The 19,089-nt window shown below is 32.4% G+C and overlaps 1 long non-coding RNA gene across 2 annotated transcripts in view; it reads left to right on the forward strand.

Moving 5' to 3' along the window:
• Positions 1-18,696, forward strand: part of LOC127738547 (uncharacterized) — a 33,985-nt gene extending 15,289 nt beyond the window's left edge. The window contains exons 2-11 of one of the 2 annotated variants that reach the window (XR_008000106.1): positions 939-1,018; positions 6,554-6,607; positions 7,542-7,724; positions 8,570-8,674; positions 9,564-9,868; positions 11,515-11,641; positions 12,747-12,876; positions 13,829-13,984; positions 15,706-15,813; positions 16,606-18,696. This is a non-coding gene — a long non-coding RNA (uncharacterized LOC127738547). The remainder of the gene's footprint in view (positions 1-938; positions 1,019-6,553; positions 6,608-7,541; positions 7,725-8,569; positions 8,675-9,563; positions 9,869-11,514; positions 11,642-12,746; positions 12,877-13,828; positions 13,985-15,705; positions 15,814-16,605) is intronic. The other variant, XR_008000107.1, reaches the window with a different exon arrangement.
• The last annotated feature ends 393 nt before the right edge of the window (positions 18,697-19,089 follow it).

The raw sequence follows: 19,089 nt of genomic DNA on the forward strand, positions 1-19,089 counted from the left end.
AAGTTGCCAAAACCGGAACTTTTTGCTGATAAATGATAACACTTCTATATATAAATACTCAATAAAAGCTATAATTACCAAAGTCCTCCTTTCCATACATTTTCTCTTTTTTAACTGTGATATACATGTATTTAGTTGATTTTGACAACTCATGTTCACGGATAGCTTGGTGAACTTCCTCCAAGGAATGTACACATAGAACCTCATATGTATGCAGATGTATCTGGGGTAGTAAGTCAGCAATCAGGCAAAGGTAGGTCACTTGGACCCACATTTCATGCTTCAATGACTGGTTCAGTTTAATGTTCATATCTCAGCAACTATAAGTTGTAGGATCATGTAAACTTTTATGTACAGGGGTAGTAAGTCAGCATCCAGGCAAAGTAAGTCGCTGTGACCTATATTTAACTCTTTATTGACTTTATTGACTTTAGTCAGTATTTCTTAATGAAATTCAATGAAACTTTCACAGATTATTGTCATGGTGGATAACCTACGTCATTGTCACATGATTTGACGGACAAGGAACCCACGAAAAAGGTAAACAAAGACCACTTTAAGACACGATATCTCAAGTTCTCCTGAAGCAAATAAAAAACTAATAAATGGCAAGACCCCTTTTTATGCCATATTAATCATTTGGAACAGAAATCAGATTTTGCAAACACTTCGAAAACATGACGTAGGTTATCCACCATGATTGTGCACCTTCTATTTTAAATTTCAATTCAAATGAATTTTGGGGTTTCCCATAGCAAAACATCACATAGGGGGGAGCAGGGGGTATCATTTAGTGAGCTTTGCTCACAGTATTTCTGGTTATATTACATATTAAATGCTGTTTTGTTCATAAAAAGACAAAGTGTTAACTTTGAAGAATGTCGTACATGTATTAGAATTTGGATTTTAGCATGATACTTATTATATCGTATACGTAGGTTGAGGAAAAGGAAGAAAGATATCGATGGATATGGTGGATTGGAATACAGATCAGACCAGACGGCGGACAGTCAAATAGGTATATCATGGTGATTATGAAAGTTGCTGTTTTTGCCTTGTTGCTATTGTAGTCTTGCCCATTTGTGTACAGATCATTGTGTCTTCTATCCATGTAATATTGTATACACAATTTCTAGTGCTATCCCCATGCAGGCCTTTAGGGTTTTCGACTCCTTCTTGTTAGAGAACTAATTAACAGAATTTGACCAATCTTGGTAGAGATTATCCCCATGAGGTCCCTTCCAATTTGTGTGACTTTGGTGCTGTTTCGTCAAAAAGCATGGCTGCCAGGACTAATCATGCTAATTGAATTTTCTTATTGGCCGATTTTCTAAGATCTTCTTGAGAACCCATGCTGGATTGAACTGAAATTTGGTAGATATGTTCCCATTGAGATGTCTTAATCAAGTTAATAAGTGTTGTTACTTTAGTAGTTGTTTGAAGATTGTAAATACATATAGCCACCAACCGAGGTCAAAGTTTACCATGTTACCCTGAAATCCTATTGGGAATGACATTTTTGTCTCGCCTGCAACAAAAAGTCTCGGTATGCGAGACATTTGGATTACAATCCAGTAGCAGTGGCAGCGGCGTAAACTATTTGTATTAGGCTTTTATATTTCGGAGGTAAGTAGACCTGGAGGCTTCATACTTTGTATATAGATGCCTTATATTACAAATATTCCGTCGGTCATATGTCCATTGTCCTTGAACTGATTTTCATGGTTCAGCGACTGCTTGAAAAAAAAGTAGTTTTTTTGTTACATGAATTTCTTACTTACAAATGTATTATCATGATTATGAGTAAAATGATAACTATATTTGGTATATAGGTTCCTGACAAGGTCTTCATGTCTGTCAGACAGGGTTAACCTGACCTCAACCTCATTTTATGGATCAGTGATCAAGGTTAAAGTTACATGATCATGATGATTTAGGTCCGTTTCTTAGATGCGGTAAGCATTAGGTCAACAATATTTGGTGTATGGAATGATTGTAAGGTGTACATGTCAGTCTTGCAGGTTTTATCTGACCTTGACCTCATTTTCACGGTTCATTGGTCAATGCTAAAATTTTGTGTTTTGGTCTTTTTTTTTCTAATGCTATAAGTAATAGGTCAACTATAGTTGGTGTATGGAATGATTATAAGGTGTTCATGTCTGTCTGGCAGAGTTCATCTGACCTTGACCTCATTTTCATGGTTCATTGGTCAATGTTAAGTTTTCCTGGGTATGTCTGTTTCTCAGTTACTATAATTTAGCAATAAGGCCAACTATAAGTGATATATGGGATGATTGCAAGATGTACGTGTTTGTCTGGCAGGGTTCATCTGACCTTGACCTCATTTTCATGGTTCATTGATTAATATTAAGTTTTGGTTTGGTATGTTTCTTGTATACTATAAGCAATAGGTTAACTATATTTGGTGTATACATGATCAGTGATATTGTTGTCTTTTTTCAAAACTACCTCTACCGTTTTTTATTGGGAAAAATGCATATTTTTTATGGAAATTGGGAAATTTGGAAATTTTATTCAAAACACATCTCCGATTTTTTGCTGACCTTTGCTGTCTTTTTTGCACTGTTGTTTTCATGTATATTTTGGTTGTCAGACATTTTCAACCTGAAAGGTACTTTTCGGAGAGGGGAAAGAAACAGAAGCAATGATGGTACTTAATGCATTGAAAACCACATGTGTTGCAAACACCATGATGATTCTGATCAGAAAACCGGATCTCAAAAGTGCTTTCTAATATCAAAATAATAACATGAGTACGATATTTACAAACATTACTACCAATGCCATCACTGTTTGGGGAAAATGTAAAACTTTTTGGGAGGAATTTTAAGCCATTTTTTTTAGTAATTGGGAATTTTCTATCGGGGGAAAAGGCAGAATTTCGGCTGTAATCTGAGGCAAACAATATCACTGACATGTAATGATTGTAAGGTGTACATGTCTGTTTAGCTTGGTTTATCTGACTTTAACCTTTACCTTATTTTAATGGATCATTGATAATGTTAAGTTTATGTTATACTTCTTGTAAAACTTTATCTTTAGGACTTACAACATAGAATAAATCATATAAAGCAGGCGAGACATTTCAGCATGTGCACTCTTGTTTTCTGTTTGAGAATTACTAATCAGAATTTGTCATTATTTGACCAAACTTAGTAGAGATCCTTCCTATGAGGTCCTCAACAAATGTTGTTACTTTGGTGCCAATTTGTCAATAAATATAGTTGACAATCATTATCTTAAGTGGGGGAATGCTTTAGTGGGTGGGACATATTATTTTTTTTCGTGACAAATACACTTTTTCCGTTTTATTCTATTAGATGGATGGATGGATGGTTGCTTAACGTCCAGTGGCAGGTCAGATGCATATTCAGGACGAGAGCATGATAATGAGAAATGAATACTAACCCTGCTTTGTACTAGACCGACACGCTGAGCCGGATTTTTTACGTGCTAGCTCACAAGGTAACAGTTCGCAGGAAGACATGTCACCCTACCAGGACACATTATTCTGACTCCGGGCCGACCAGTCTTTGCTCTTACTCCTTAATGCTGCGTGCTTAGCGGAGAAGCAGCAAATACCAATTTTCAAGTCTTTGGTTTGACCCGGCCGCATTTCGAACCTACGACCTCCCGCACTCGAGGCGAGCACGCTAACCGTTACACCACCGAGGCGGTCTATTCTATTAGAAAAAAACAATTTATTTTTATTACATACTCTTATATCAAAAAAAATATTTATTGGCTCTTCGCGGTTAGAAGTGACAATGCATGCTGGGAATAATTGGTAGCTAATTTCGTACCTAATATAGACTAAATTAAGACATGTGATTGGTTTAATTAAGCACATGGAAACTTTAATAGTTTTGATTAAATAAATAAAAGGTAAGAAATGGTCAGGGTACGAAATGGTTTTTGACAAGGTATGAAACTGAGGGTACAAAATGATTAGGGTACGAAATGGTTTTTGACAAGGTACGAAATTGAGGGAACAAAATGATTAGGGTACAAAATGACTATAATTCAAAAATGGGTTACCCATTCACAAGTTAATTTTAACAACTTGAACACTAACGTCTTTGTGAGCAAATATTTTCCTTACAATTCTGAAGTGATATACACATATATTTCTATAAATAGACTGAAAGCTGGTTATCGATCGATTTGAGATCAGAATCTAGTGTCACAAATTACCTCCCTTGCAAGCAAAACATTATTATGTAATCGTCGTCTTGAGTTGATAGATTTGATAGTAATAACTGAATTACAGGCTCCTGACTTTGGACAGGCGCAAAGTAAATCATGTACCCTGTAATCACATCCGGTCCTCAGTTTTTGGTTTGTGACCTTATCTTCTAAATTCGATTTATGATTACCCTTTCAAGTATAACCCCCCCACCCTCCCCCCTTTTCAACATATAGGCTAACCACACAGATTCACAGTTCTGTCATCAACTGACCAATTCTTATAAGTTTATCCCTTTTCCCACCTTCCATCAAAAATCAAAACCAATTTTGTAAATATTTCTTTTCCTTGAAAATAATCCCATAATTTTTCTGTGCAGATTTAATTCCACATTGTTGCATAAGTAGAAACATTACAAATAACCTATAACCATGGAATGGGGATTGTTCGCCAAACATAACATTTTTGCCCTACAACCATTCGCCCACAGAGTCTGTTAACCCTGGGTTCATTTGCCCTCTTTTTAAATTAATACATTTTTATTAGTAAATACAAGTGATATTTGGTTTTTGAATTCATATATCAGGAACGTGCGGTCAGAAAGGGGATGTTAAATCTGATGCTTCATGCAGAGAGAGTGCAACAAACTCTACATATTAAAGAATCATTGCAACAACTGTTTGAGGTTCTGTAAGTTGCCAGTTGCAAGGCTAAATTTCTGTCCCATTTCAAACATTGATCGCTAATTTCCAGTGGCAGTCCAAATCCACCCCTCCTTTCCTGGTAGGCCTACCTTGCACAGAATCTTCCTATTGTATTTATTGCTAATTTGTTCTCTCCCTGAGCATGCATGAGGTATTTTCCACTGGACATAAAGCAAACAACAATCGATCAATCATATACATGTATCATTATACCAATACATGTATATATACAACACAACAAAATTAAGGACCATTTTACTTTGGGGAAGGGTTTAATATGGTTTTTTTTTCCATTTTGAAAATTTATTATGAAACCATGCAAGCATCAAATTATTTGGGTTTTTTTCATACAAAGTGAGAATTTTTTTAAAGAACTAAACATTTTGAAAATTTAATGACAAATACTCTGAGTATGAAACAGAATTTTTTTTCCATTCTCCCCTATCAAAATATTTTTTTCTTCGATGTTGGGAATCAGATTATTTTTTCATTACAAAAAAAAAAAGGAGAAAAAAGCCATCGGTCAGAAAGAAATAGTAACTTTTATATGCATGATCCACAAAGTACTAATATAAAAATAAGGAATTGCGGTATGATTGCCTTTTTTCCTTCAAAGATTTTTATAGAGGTTAAAAAGAGGGGGTGCACTTACTATGTATGGGTTGTAGGGAAACAACTGATGAGTCCCATCGAATATAATAACATTTTAACCAGTGTAAAAGGGACAAAACTCCCAAGGCCAAACAGACGCTAAATATGTTTATTGCACTTTTGGTATCATATATATGATTACCAAAAATTTTCTCTAATATTCTGATGTATTAAAGTATTGCTTTTTATATCTTGCATTAAAATAAAATTTAAAAAGATTTGATCAGCTTTTATTTTTACTTAAATCCTTTAAATTTAAGTTTGGCCTTAGGAGTCCAGGCATGATGAAAACAAATACCAAATGCAGAGCCAACTAATGCGTTCCATGACAAATGATTACATTTTTAACAATGTAAATTAGATGAAACTCACAAGGCTAAACAGATGCTAAATTTATTCATTGCATTTTTATTATCATTATCAAACTTTTTCACTGAAATTCTGAAGTATTGACCCTTTTTATCTTGCATTAAATTCATATTTCAAAGTTTCGATCAAATTTTATTTTTATTTAAATCTTTTAAATTTCAGTTTGGTCTTGGGAGTCTAGGCATGACAAAATCAAATATGCAACATATTTGTAGAACCACATCAGTCATAGTAATTTTCAAGTGTTTCTCCTGAGAGTTGTCCTTCATTGTTAATGTTTTGTGACTTCCTGATGTGTCTGCAGTATTACTATTTCAATGTGAAACAGTGTCCACATTCGCCCACCAGACAACACAACAGAATTTTAGATTTTGGAGTGTAAATGCGCCTGCTGGCACCCACAAGAATCCACCCCTGCACAAGTCATTATCAAAATTCGCCATCAGACAACACAAGTCTGTGTCCACATTTGTAACATATAAGAAGAAATATTTTTGAAACAAGATGTTAAAAGGCCACACCAAATTAATTTCTAGTTCTTCGGACGCCTACTGTAGAATAAGAGGAGTGAACATGAATAATTTTATTTTACTCGCATGACATAATTATTGTTGTTTTGTAGACAGTGACACAGAAGATGACTACATTGATGTTAGAAAAGCAAAGCACAAAATAGGTGAGAACAAAGAATTAATTAAAATATGTTAAAGGCATGAAACTTGGACAGAAGCTTAACAGTATTCAGAGGAAAATTTGAAAAGTATTTATTCTCATTTTCCGTGTTTTATTGATAAATGGACATATTTTTTCTGCATCTAACATTGATATACAGTCTAAGATTAAAGTTTTTCAAACACCAATAACCATTATAAGATTTTACGAAACTTTGACAGATGCTTCTTATGATCAAAAGACAGTATCAAGAACAATATTTTGAAATTATTTTTTTCATTTTCCCTAATAAACATGATAAACTGAATAATAGAAATTTACAAATGGACTTAAAGTCTTGGGTTAAATTTTTATGACATCAATAACTTTGTTTATCCTTCATGGAATGTTACGAAACTTAGACAAGTATCTCCATGATTAAGAAATAGCATCTGAAAAAAAACATTAGATTTACAAAAGAAAATTCAGATATAACTGATAAATGGACAAGTTTGGTTGTTGGCAACCTCACACTTTAACATCAACAGCAGCAATAGCAGGCGAGACACATGATTACGCCAAACCCATTAAAAATTTATATTTATCCAACATATACACTTATGTTGAAAAAGACTTATCTGACTTTACGTCAATACTATCTACTGTTCACTAATGTTGAAATTAGAGTTATCTGAGTAAATTTATAATTTTTCAAGTTTTCTTTTTTCTCAAAAAAGGAAAGTTTGTTATATTGTCACTGAATAAAAGATTTGGCATATGTATCAATGAGACTTCGAATCATGTCTTTCCATTTAAGACCAGGCGATATTAAAAAAAAGTCTGTTCCCCAAACCTTGGTCATGGTTTTTAGATAGAATAGACTTGCAAGTATTTTTTTAAAATTGCAAGGCTCTGATATTTCTCCAAACAACTTTATCTTTTATTCTTTTTAATTTTAGCCAGGAAACATGAAAAAACATCAAAGGTATTAAAAGACAAGGAGACTGACTTCAATGTTATAAACAGCCTTGTGAGAAAAAATGTTTAAGTACCAGTAACATTCAGACAATACAGACCTGTCAAGCTATGTTGTATAAAAAGACCCATGAGGAACAGTCAGATTTCATTGAGTGAAACATAAGGTATACTCAATATATATATATATATGAATAGAATTTATTTGATTGTTTGATATGCAACAATACTTGGATTTATACAATTTCATAATGCTATATAACATGCTATAATTTGGTTGAGAAAACCATATTAAACCACCAAACCAATAACTGGCAAGTACATGTACTTTCACATACTGATATACTGAGTGTACATGCTGCCTTCTGCTTATAGCTACCCTAACTTATTATGAAGTCTAATAGAACTTATTTTAAAGTAAGTTTTATTTAGATATTTTTTTGTTTTGTCTGCAACAAAGATTGCAGACATCTGGTACAAAAATAAAAAGATGTGGTATGATTGCCAATGAGACAACTCTCTACCAGAGACCACATGACGTAGAATTTAACAACTATAGGTCACCGTACGGCCTTCAACAATGAGCAAAACCCATACCGCATAGTAAGCTATAAAAGACCCCGAAATGAAAAATGTAAAACAATTCATACGGGATAACTAATGGCCTGATTTATGTACAAAACAATAAACGAAAAACAAATATGATATACAGCAACAAACGACAACCACTGAATTACAGGCTCCTGACTTGGGACAGGCACATACATAATGTGGCGGGGTTAAACATGTTTGAAGGCGCAAACCCTCCCCTAACCTGGGACAATGGTGCAACGACACAACACAAGAACAAACTATGGTGTTTATTTTCTAAAAAATAATATGTCTCATGATACATACAAATAATGTAGGGATATCCTTTATAAATTTTACTCATTTCTTTCAGATCAGATGAAAACATGTGTTCTTGAGATCTATTTACATTTTTCTAAGTGTTTTTTATTTTTGTACACAGGTGCAATGATGCCAGTTTAGAAGACAAACAGTTGACTTTTGTGCTGACTGGTAGGAGAGTATGTGAATATGCATGAAGGATTGTGTATGGCATAAAAAGAAGGAGGTATAATACCATATTAGTATGAATAAAATAGTTAATAGGCTACACATCCATAAGACAGCAACCCAACATCAAAAGTAGCGATTCAACATTCTGTTGTAGTTTGCCTGGTTAATTTTTAATATATACAACATTTGTATTTAAAAAGGAGATGTGGTATAATTGCCAATGAAACAACTATCCATGACGAGGATGCAAACAACTACATGTCACTGTAAGGCCTTTAACAAAGAAAAACCCATTTTGTATAGTAAGCTATAAAAGCTCACAGAATGTGAATCAATTCAAACAAGAAATCCAACAGCCTAATTTATGCTAAAGCAATAAACAAAAACAAAATATGACAGACAGCAATCAACAACCATTGATTTACAGGGTCCTGACTTGGGACAGGCACATAAAGAATGTGGCAGGGTTAAACATATTCGAGCTGGCTGAACCCTCCCCCTAGTATGCTCAGTCTGTGGCTCCATTTTTTAGACATAAATAACTTTTGTCAAACACTCATGTAATTTATACCAAGGGTGCCACATGTGGAGCAGGATCTGCTTACCCTTCTGGAGCACCTGAGATCACCCCCCGGTTTTTGATGGGGTTCGTGTTGCTCAGTCTTTAGTTTTCTATGTTGTGTTTTGTATACTGTTGTTTGTCTTTTGGTCTTTTTGCATTTTAAAGTAAAAGTTAAGGTACAGTCTGGAGGTTTTTTTTTAACAATTTACTTGAACGGTGTTCAATTTCCACAGTTAAAACAAAATGAAAAATGTTTGTTATGACAAAAGACAAAATTTCAATAAAAGGATTGGTCAAATGGATCCCAAATAACCGAAGAAAAAAACACATGAATTAGGAGTGGTATAAGCCCTGTAATATTTTTTACATTTATAACATTCAGGTATTACTACATGAAAAAGAAATGTTTGTCTACTAACGAAGATTTAGACAGTTCAAATAAAAGATGTAGCCAACAATACAAGAGTCGCCAGTACCTTGAAGCAAAGAGTTTTGTGTCTGGTCTATGCAAGAGATATGGTGATGATCAGCCTGATATACTAGAAATAATTTTCCATCATGTCTCTCTATTCTACAAGTTTGGACGAATTATAAATCTTCCTGTGAGAATTTAGAATCCCCTATTTGTCTTACCCAAGGTTCTATGGAATGTGGAGTGAAGAGTTTCCTCATGTTAAAATTCCAAAGGTTTGTATGGAATAATATTCAGAACAAAGGTGTTGGTTTATGAACATGATGAAGGGTCAATAATGGCTCTTAAATTCATTGAAATTCATTTCAAGGTATAATCAGTAAAAATTTGATAACAAAATATGCAGATGTCTAAATCATATCTGAAAAATAGGAAATCATCAAGGTCTGACACATCTCAACAGTAATTATGCCAATGCTTTACCTAAAAACATATGCTATCAAATGTATTTTACAAAGATGTTAATGTGTATAAAATATATTTTTGGGTAAAGTCATGACAGACATCAATTTTGTCCAAAAACTATGTGTTAAATGGTCAAATATGTTAATGTCAACATGTTTATGAAAAAAAATTTCCTTTCTGCACTCAAGTATAAAATAAGTAATGTGGTATGATTGCCAATGAGACAACTATCCTATAGAGTCTAAATGACATGGATTTAAGCAACTAAAGGTCACTTTAGGCCTTCAAAAATTAGAATAATTACTATATTTCAACCTTTTTATTTATAAAAAAAAATGAACTTAATGTTGAAAGTCTTGAATAACTTAACTTTTTTTGAAATTTCATTGGCCTGATAAAGGCTATTTATATCATACCTCCTGCTTTATGGCAGATAGTTAACACTTCCGTCATATAAAAAAAATGTCCATTCATGCATAAATTAATAATTGTACATAGAATTAAATATATGTCCTTTTTGTTGAGCCTGCGACATTTATGTCGCGAAAGCGAGACATAGCGATCCTAGATTCCTTCGTCGGCGGCGTCAATATTTAGGTTCAGTCTGTGGTTAAAGTTTTTTTAGACATCAATAACTTTGTCAAACCTTCATGGAATTTTAGGAAATTCGGACAGAAGCTTGTTTATGACCAAAATACAGTATCCAGAGCAAAATTTTAAAAATATTTATTTTCATTTTTCCGTATTTTACTGATAAATGGACTTATTTTTTTTTACAGTTAACATTCAGATTTAGTCTGAGGTTAAAGTTTTTCAGTCATCAATAACTTTGTCAAACCTTCATGGAATTTTAGGAAATTGGGACAGAAGCTTGTTTATGACCAAAATACAGTATCCAGAGCAAAATTTTGAAAATATTTATTTTCATTTTTCCGTATTTTACTGATAATGGACTTGTGTATTTTACTGATAAATAGACTTAGTTATTTTTACATTTAACAAATAGATACAGACTGGGGTTAAAGTTTGTTACACATCAATTACTTTATCAAACCTTCATAGAATTTTATGAAACTTTGGCAGAAGCTTTTTTATGATTAAGAGATAATGTCTGAAGCAAACTTTTGAAAATATATTTTTTTCATTTTCAGTATTTTTCTGATAGATGGACTTAGTTTTTTACAGTTAACATTTACAGACAGTTTGGGATTCAACTTTTTTGACATGATAAATTTGTAAACCTTCATAGATTGTTATGTAACTTGGACAGAAGCTAATCTTCAAGACCATGAAAAAAGCATCTAAAGAAAAAGTTTGATTTTTTTTTTTAAAATTCTGTATTTTACTGATAAATGGACTCACTTTTTAAGTCAACATTACACTTTTACACTGACAGCAGCAATAGCAGGCGAGACACAGGGTTCCGCAGAACCTCTTACGAATTTTTTATTTGTAGTATCAGAAGCTCAGCAAATGTAACGAGTGTGTAATCTTTAAAGAGACCATCAGCGAAAAACTGACAAAGATTGATTTGGGGTGCTGAAGGACAAGAGAAGATCTAGAGCACATATGCTTCTTCAATAGTAAGAATTCTTTCCACACTTGAATATGAATTTCTTGTATTTTTCATGTTTAATGCAGATACATCCCCATTTTTAGCTCACCTGACCCAAAGGGCAAAGTGAGCTTTTCTCATCACTTGTCGTCCGTCGTTTTTCATTAAAATGTTCTCCTCTGAAAGTACTGGGCCAAATTTAACCAAACTTGGCCACAATCATCATTGGGGTATTTAGTATAAAAAAGGTGGTCAATGACCATGCCTGCCAACCAAAATGGCTGACAGGGCTAAAAATAGAACATAGGGGTAAAATGCAAGTTTTGTCTATTATCTTGAAAACTGCTATTAATAGAGATAAATCTGACAGGGCAGAAATGTTCAGAATGTTGTGATCTACCTTCTGTCCATTTACATCAAAACCGTCAGTTGACTCTTTATTGGAGTTATTGGTCTTAAATGGCGATATTTACCAATTTTTAGTGTTTTTGCCTATTATCTTGAAAACTATAAAAGATAGATACACTTTAAAAAGCAAAAATGATTAGCAAGACAAGATCTACAAACAAGTTAAATTTTGCTGAAATCTTAAGTAGACACTTTATATGAGTGATTGCCCTTAAATTACTGTTTTTTTTACCCTTTTTTGTGTTTTGGGCAAAAACTAAAGAAGATGGAGAGAAACTATCAACAGAAAAATGATCAGCAATACAATATCAACAAAAAAGAGATTATTGTCATAAATTCTATTTTAGTCTACAATGTTGGAGAATGTCCATTGTTGAAGATGCACATAGACCTAGGTGAGCGACACAGGCTCTTTAGTTTAGTCACCCCCATGCATAGGTATAAAGATAGTTTACGCTTCCTAACATCACTACACCTTGATGTTGGGTAATGAAACCTGGCATGATTAATCACCACTTCTAGAAGGTGTGTTGGGTATAAGGAAGTCATGGTCATAGAATTAGCGCAACTTAGTCGTGCATCCATGTGCGTATTTATTTTTTTTATATACATTTTTTTTCTCTAACTTTAAAACCCGTTTGAGTTTTGGGGTGTATTGATAGTGGTGCATCAGTGAAATTCTGCCATTTGTGGGTATATTGTATATATTTTGATTTTTTTTTCAGTCTCTGCAGAGAAAAATATTTTAAACACATCAAGAAATCCAAAGAACATCCAAGCATGTATACATCTGTTATCAGTGACAATATGGATCAGTCCAAAACAAATCTGCCAAGATTTACGTTACATTTTAAGGTGAGTTTATTTTGGAAGTGTGTATAAAATTGCAAAGTCCATTATGTCTATACAACTAGATTTAGGTTATCTGGTCTGACCACTGGGATGATACATCACTACATACTTCTTACATAATACATTTCATGGTAGTTACTTTTATGTATATTTCTGAAAAGAACATGATATTTCACTGCAATAATCAATTTCAATATTGAAAACGGGTTGACAGTGTTAGATTAATCATATTTGTACTTTATAAAATCACTTTTACAAATATTTGGTATATCATTCGAATGGTCTCCTTTAATTTTGCTACGAATGTCAGGCAAATGTTAGAATTTGTGATAAGGTCACACATGGGAAACCTATTTCTGTGTTGACATTTTATTTAGTACTATATTTACTTGTTATTAAATGATTGATTAACTTAAGGCGAAGCAGCAATCATATGAACTAACTGGATGTGTAGCTAAAATAAACATTCTGACAGGAAAAAAACTTCTAGCAGTATTTATTTTCTTTTAGGCATTTTGTATGAGACAAATATTATACCATTCTAGAAGGGGGGGCTATATTGGTATCACCTTGTCTATCTGTTTGTACAACAAATATTTTGTTAAACTTTTCTAGAAACTACTAAACAGAATGACTTCATATTTGGTCAGCAGCTTGACAGTGATGACTTGTGATATGTGAAGCATCTGAAGATCTGTCAGATACCTACTTCCTGTTTGCTAATACTTTGAATTTTTCAATATTTGAATGAACTTAACCTTTTTTGTCACATTTTTCTCAGAAACTACTGAACACAATGACTTTTTATTTGGTCAGCAGCTCAACAGAGATGGGTTGTTAAGTGTGCACCTTTCAGATATGTCAGATAACTACTTCCTGTTTGCCAATATTTTGAATTGTGAGTGCATTCTGGTTTGAGTTATGAGCACATGTTTTTCAACAAATTTTTTTTCAGAATGAAACAACACTTGAATAAATGCACCACCATGTCACAGGTGTTTTATGTCACGGATTAAATAAGGCATACACATTTACATGGACAGATCAGTTTTCCTCTGATTGTAATATCACCTTGAATTGTTTGATGTCTGTGTTAGGCGATGTAACAAAAGTAAGTATTAATTATCAAGTTCAAAGTGAAACAATTGACTAAAGTTCACATGCAGGAGAAAAACACATTTTTATTAACTTTACAATTTATGTATCTACAAGAAAGTCAAAGTGTATGGAAGCCACTTTTTGTCCATCAATTTTAAACATCAAAGAACCATCTACAATATAAAAATTAAGAGATGTGGTATGATTGCCAATGAGACAACTATCCAAAGAGGTCACATGATAAAGTCATGAAAAATAACAGATGAGTCCAATCTAGCATATTATATTAAATTGGAAATAATAATTTGACAAGGTTGCTTTAAAACCCTTAAAGTTAGATACATCGATATCACTAACAGTTATAAACTTATATGAACTTTTCATTTTTGGACTGTGTGGTGCCAAGTTTGCAACAAGTATGGAAATCAGTATGAAATTTTGGTGGCTTCATTTTCATGACTATGATAAACATCATAAGAGGATAGGCCTATAATTGCTTTTCTTTTATGAATACAATTATAGTATTGTTCTTAACCCTGCTTTGTAGGCTTTTCTCAAAATCAATACTTAAAAGTCATTGACAGATGTGGTGGGTGTAATGTTGCTATATATTTCATATAAAAATAAGGATAGGTATGAGTGCCAATGAAACAATTATGCATAAAGACTAACGGACAATGATGTTGACTATTGCAGGTCAAAGTATGGCCTTCTGCAGTGAGCAAAACCCATACCCTATACTTAGCTAAAATGCCATGTGATGACAAAATGGAAAACAAATTCAAAAAAGAAAACCAACAGCATGCTTGTGTCAATCTCTTGCTGACCCTGATAGTTTTAAAAAACAATTCTGAAAGTCTATTTTGTTTACTTTTGCACTTGAACACTATGTAAATCTCATTTGATGGAGGATTATTTTCACATTCACATTTCTGAATTATATATATATCTAAATGCATGAACATCTATATGCATGAACATTATTAATAATATAGTCTATAAATTTCAATTGCATTTTTATTTTCTGTGGTATTTAATGGTTTTCTTTATACCAAAAATTAAGTAAAATATTATGGAAATATAAGCAAAATTTTTGGCCGGGAAACCGGATTATAGTATGGTGATGATGGGCAGGCAGGCGGGCGGGGAAAACTGGGTACCTAATTTGTGTAATCAACTCCACCTATAGTTTTCAACCCAGATCCCTGAAACTTCACAGGAAAATTGCACATATGTGAAAGTTGTGCATCTGCTATTATGGAATTGTTTGAGGAATTTTTTCTCATTTTTCCAGACTTGGAAACTTAGTCATTTTTCAGCAAAATTTATGAAAGAGGGTACAAGTTTTTGTGTAATCAACTCCTACAGTTTTCAACCCAGACACCCATAGACCATTCTCCATTGTTTAAGAAACAATGTGTGCAACCCGGTCATTTTAGTCTTTGATCTATTTTTTTTCGAAGAAATATGATAAATTCACTGAAAAAGTGGAGAACAAATTGCCTATCTCATGATAAGAGGTGAAATGAAACAATTTATTCATGCAGTTTCACCATAAATTAACATTGTTGAAAATACATCTTTTCTTAAAATTCAGCTGTGTTACTTTAACTTTGGCATACTTTATATGCTAGGTAATATGTCTTGTTCAGTATTAAAGGATTGGAAAACTTTTTATTGTAAAGATATCATGAATATATAATATGTATAGCTGTTTCACTTTTTTTCTTTTAGGAAAATGGTGGTTTACCTCCTACACTTTATATTCAAACTGATGACAACAAAAATAAGTTTGTGATAATGTTCCTAGCAATATTGGTGAAAATGGAAATTGTAAAAAAGGTAATTATTTATTTTATTCTTTTGCATTTTTTTACTGATAGATGGACTTACCATGGTAACAAAATTTGGTATTTGAATATTATTATAGAAGTTCTTTTGCATACATGTATGATTTTTTGTTATCCTTACTTCCAGTTACTGTTAAATTAAGACATTACAGCATGCAAAACATTTTTAGTTCCAATATTCGTTTATTGCAAATTTAAACACTTTATCACTATATCATGTATATGTTTGTCATTACAAAATTTCACAAAATTTCCTATAAAATTATATCATCAAAAGAGAAAATGTTTCACATAACAAAGCAAAAGTGCTAGTCGTATGACCTTATAGTAGGTCAGATGTCACAGAATCTAAAAATCACAATTGATTCAATTGCTTAAAATGTACTGAAATTCTAAAGTTCATTTAAAAACACAGATTAAGAGTTCAACTTGATCATTTGATCAGTGACACTGCCTTGAGCAGCTTGTCAAGTTTGTAAATTGTCAGTAAAATGTATAGATGCCAAAAATTACGATTTTCAGTAATTGGAATTATTTCCCGACCATAGACCATAACGTGCTATAGTCCATATTTTGCTTGTTTTTGTTCTGTTAATTATTTGTGTTGAACAGAACAGTCCCCACTAGATATTGTGTTGATCATATTGAGACTTGATTTTCTGTTATTATCCTGCACCAAAAAAGGGTTGGCATCTATGTAATTTTATTTGAACTATATGAGAATTGGAATTGAAGCATTAGTTACTTATTTCAAATCTATATCTATTTATGTTTTTTTTGACAGATCAAGCTGACATTCCTCATGGTTGGTATAACCGAATAAGGAAAAAATTAGTGGTATCATTCTGTTGATGAGAACAGATCTACCAAAATGGGTAAAGAATGGTAAACTAAATAGAGAAGATGAACTTTGGTGGATCAACTACTTATCAGCCTTGGAGAAGAGAAGACGTCCTGCGCCAAAGACTTCCTTGCCACAAAATATGGGAAGATACAAGAAACCACAACATCCACAACCAGCTATGGAGAATTATATGTTGGCGGCAATTAACAACCACATACAGACATTTAATAGGAACACCAATGTCAGGATTGTCACACATCGACCACGGATTTAAGACCTCAAAACTGATTTTTATTACTGAATTGTATTTTTTATATTTTGTCTGTAATGAACCTCATAGGAACATTTGATAGATAAACCATCTTCTAATGAGCACTGTGCTGCCAAATTTGTGTTGCTATTAATGAAAGACTACAGCATGTTTTGTGTCAAGTTTAATTCCCAGAAACTTGTAGCTATGTATAATATTTCACTCTCTTATTAAGTTGCTATACAGCAAAATTTCAGTCACGATCACAAAGTGTTGTTCTTGAGTGACTTTAGAAATATCTGTAGTAATAAATCATTCTACTGCTGCCCTTTTGTAAAGACAGCTCTGCAATATAGAAGTCACAATGATTTGAGTTAAAGCTGTAGTGACTTTATCAAATTTTACTTCATGAGTTTATTTTTTAAAGCAAAATGGAATATATATATCAATGAACATGTTAGTAATGTATCATTTCAAACCATTTTATCTTGGCCATTATCTTAGAAACTAATGTTGTTGAAATGGTATGAATGTATAATTTGACACAAAGGTGAAAAGGCATTTCTAAATTTAAAATCTGAATCGATTGAATGCAAGGCCACCCTTAAAAAATTCTTTGTTACATGTTTTAGACAAGAAAACGACGTTAAAGCAGGAAAAAATCTTTTAAAAAAAAATTGGAAACAGTTTGTGTCATAAAATTTTTCGGGTAGGTAGGCAACATCAAACAATTTAAATTTTATTTTTGGCCCAATGGATATAAAGTTTTAAAAGCTTTGAAGCTGATACTTAGTTTGGCTTATTGTTGTAATGGATATGTTATGGTGTTATTAGACATTCCAATTAAACATGGAAGGAAGACATACTGACACCACTTCTATGTCTTGACTTCCTTATGAATTGAGGGTTTTAGCAGATGTCTGTATGAAGCAAAATATCATCTGCATTGATGTACTATAGTTTGCCTCTGTTGCATGGAATTCTGTTTTTAACTTTAACACACAAAAAAATCAGGATTATTTTGAAAACTAAGTGTTTATGTATAGCAGTGCAATATATATAATGTTCACAATTGTATAAATGTAAATATAAAACAAAATATTTGTAAATAATATTTTAATTGCTTCAGTCAGTGTTTTGACAAATTAATTCTGTGATTATTTTAAAAATGGTGAAATTGCTATTTCTATTCTGAAAGGAGTAGATGTGGTAAGTGCCCTATTATGTCCCAATTTGAAGTAAATTATTTCAGGCTGAAAAGCTTTTGAAGATGATGCATAAAAACCTATTGAAATTAGCCTGTTTTAATTGGTAGGAAATGAAAGTTATACTTATTTTTATTTCATGAAAAAAATGCCGATAAATTAATAGATGAAAAAAACAGCATTTCTCCTATCTATTCATTGTTTTAACTATGATGCATTGTAATAAAGGCCATTCAATAATAATTTGTAATTATAGGTGGTAGTAGGGGTCATATTGGGGCCTTATTGAACCTTTTCTTTTGTACAAGATGAGAAATAGAAAGCTTTACTTAGCCTTAAAATTCAAATGTATGCATGTATGATTATTAGACAATAGAACTTACTTTTTTTACTCGTATTTTTTTTATTAGTCAGGCTTTATGCTTTGAAGTATTGACATTTAATGAAAAAGATGTATATCTTAGATAGAATTCACCAGTGTAAATAACAACTTTCATTTGGAAAGAAATGTGTTGATGTATCAATTTTCCATAGTTCTTTTGTAAATACAAAATAAATATTTTATGTCAGAAATAATTGTCTTTTTTTTTAATTTGTTTGTCTTAATACAATAGTAGAGGTTTTAATTTATAATTTTGTTTGTAAAAGGTTCTGGGTTGTCCTTTCATCAACTTACTGGTCCTTCATTTTCAATTCAAGGCCAAGAAACCTCATTACACTGTAGTTAATGTATTATTCAAGAAAAAAAGAGAATGTGTGAAATATTTGTAAGGTTTCTAAATGTAATCATTTAATGGTCAAAGTACCAGAATCAAAGGGCAAGGCGGGAAACATTTCAAATTTTTAATTATTCTGACAAGTGAAATATTAAAAAAGAAGAAGACTTTTTTGATGGTCATGCAAGCATGAGAAATAGTTTGAATATTCTAGATGTTTATTTGGATTGTCAAAGTAATAAATTGCCATTTA

The sequence above is a fragment of the Mytilus californianus genome, unplaced genomic scaffold (genome assembly GCF_021869535.1).
Source record: "Mytilus californianus isolate M0D057914Y unplaced genomic scaffold, xbMytCali1.0.p SCAF_4, whole genome shotgun sequence".
In the NCBI taxonomy this organism is placed as follows: Eukaryota; Metazoa; Mollusca; class Bivalvia; order Mytilida; family Mytilidae; genus Mytilus; species Mytilus californianus.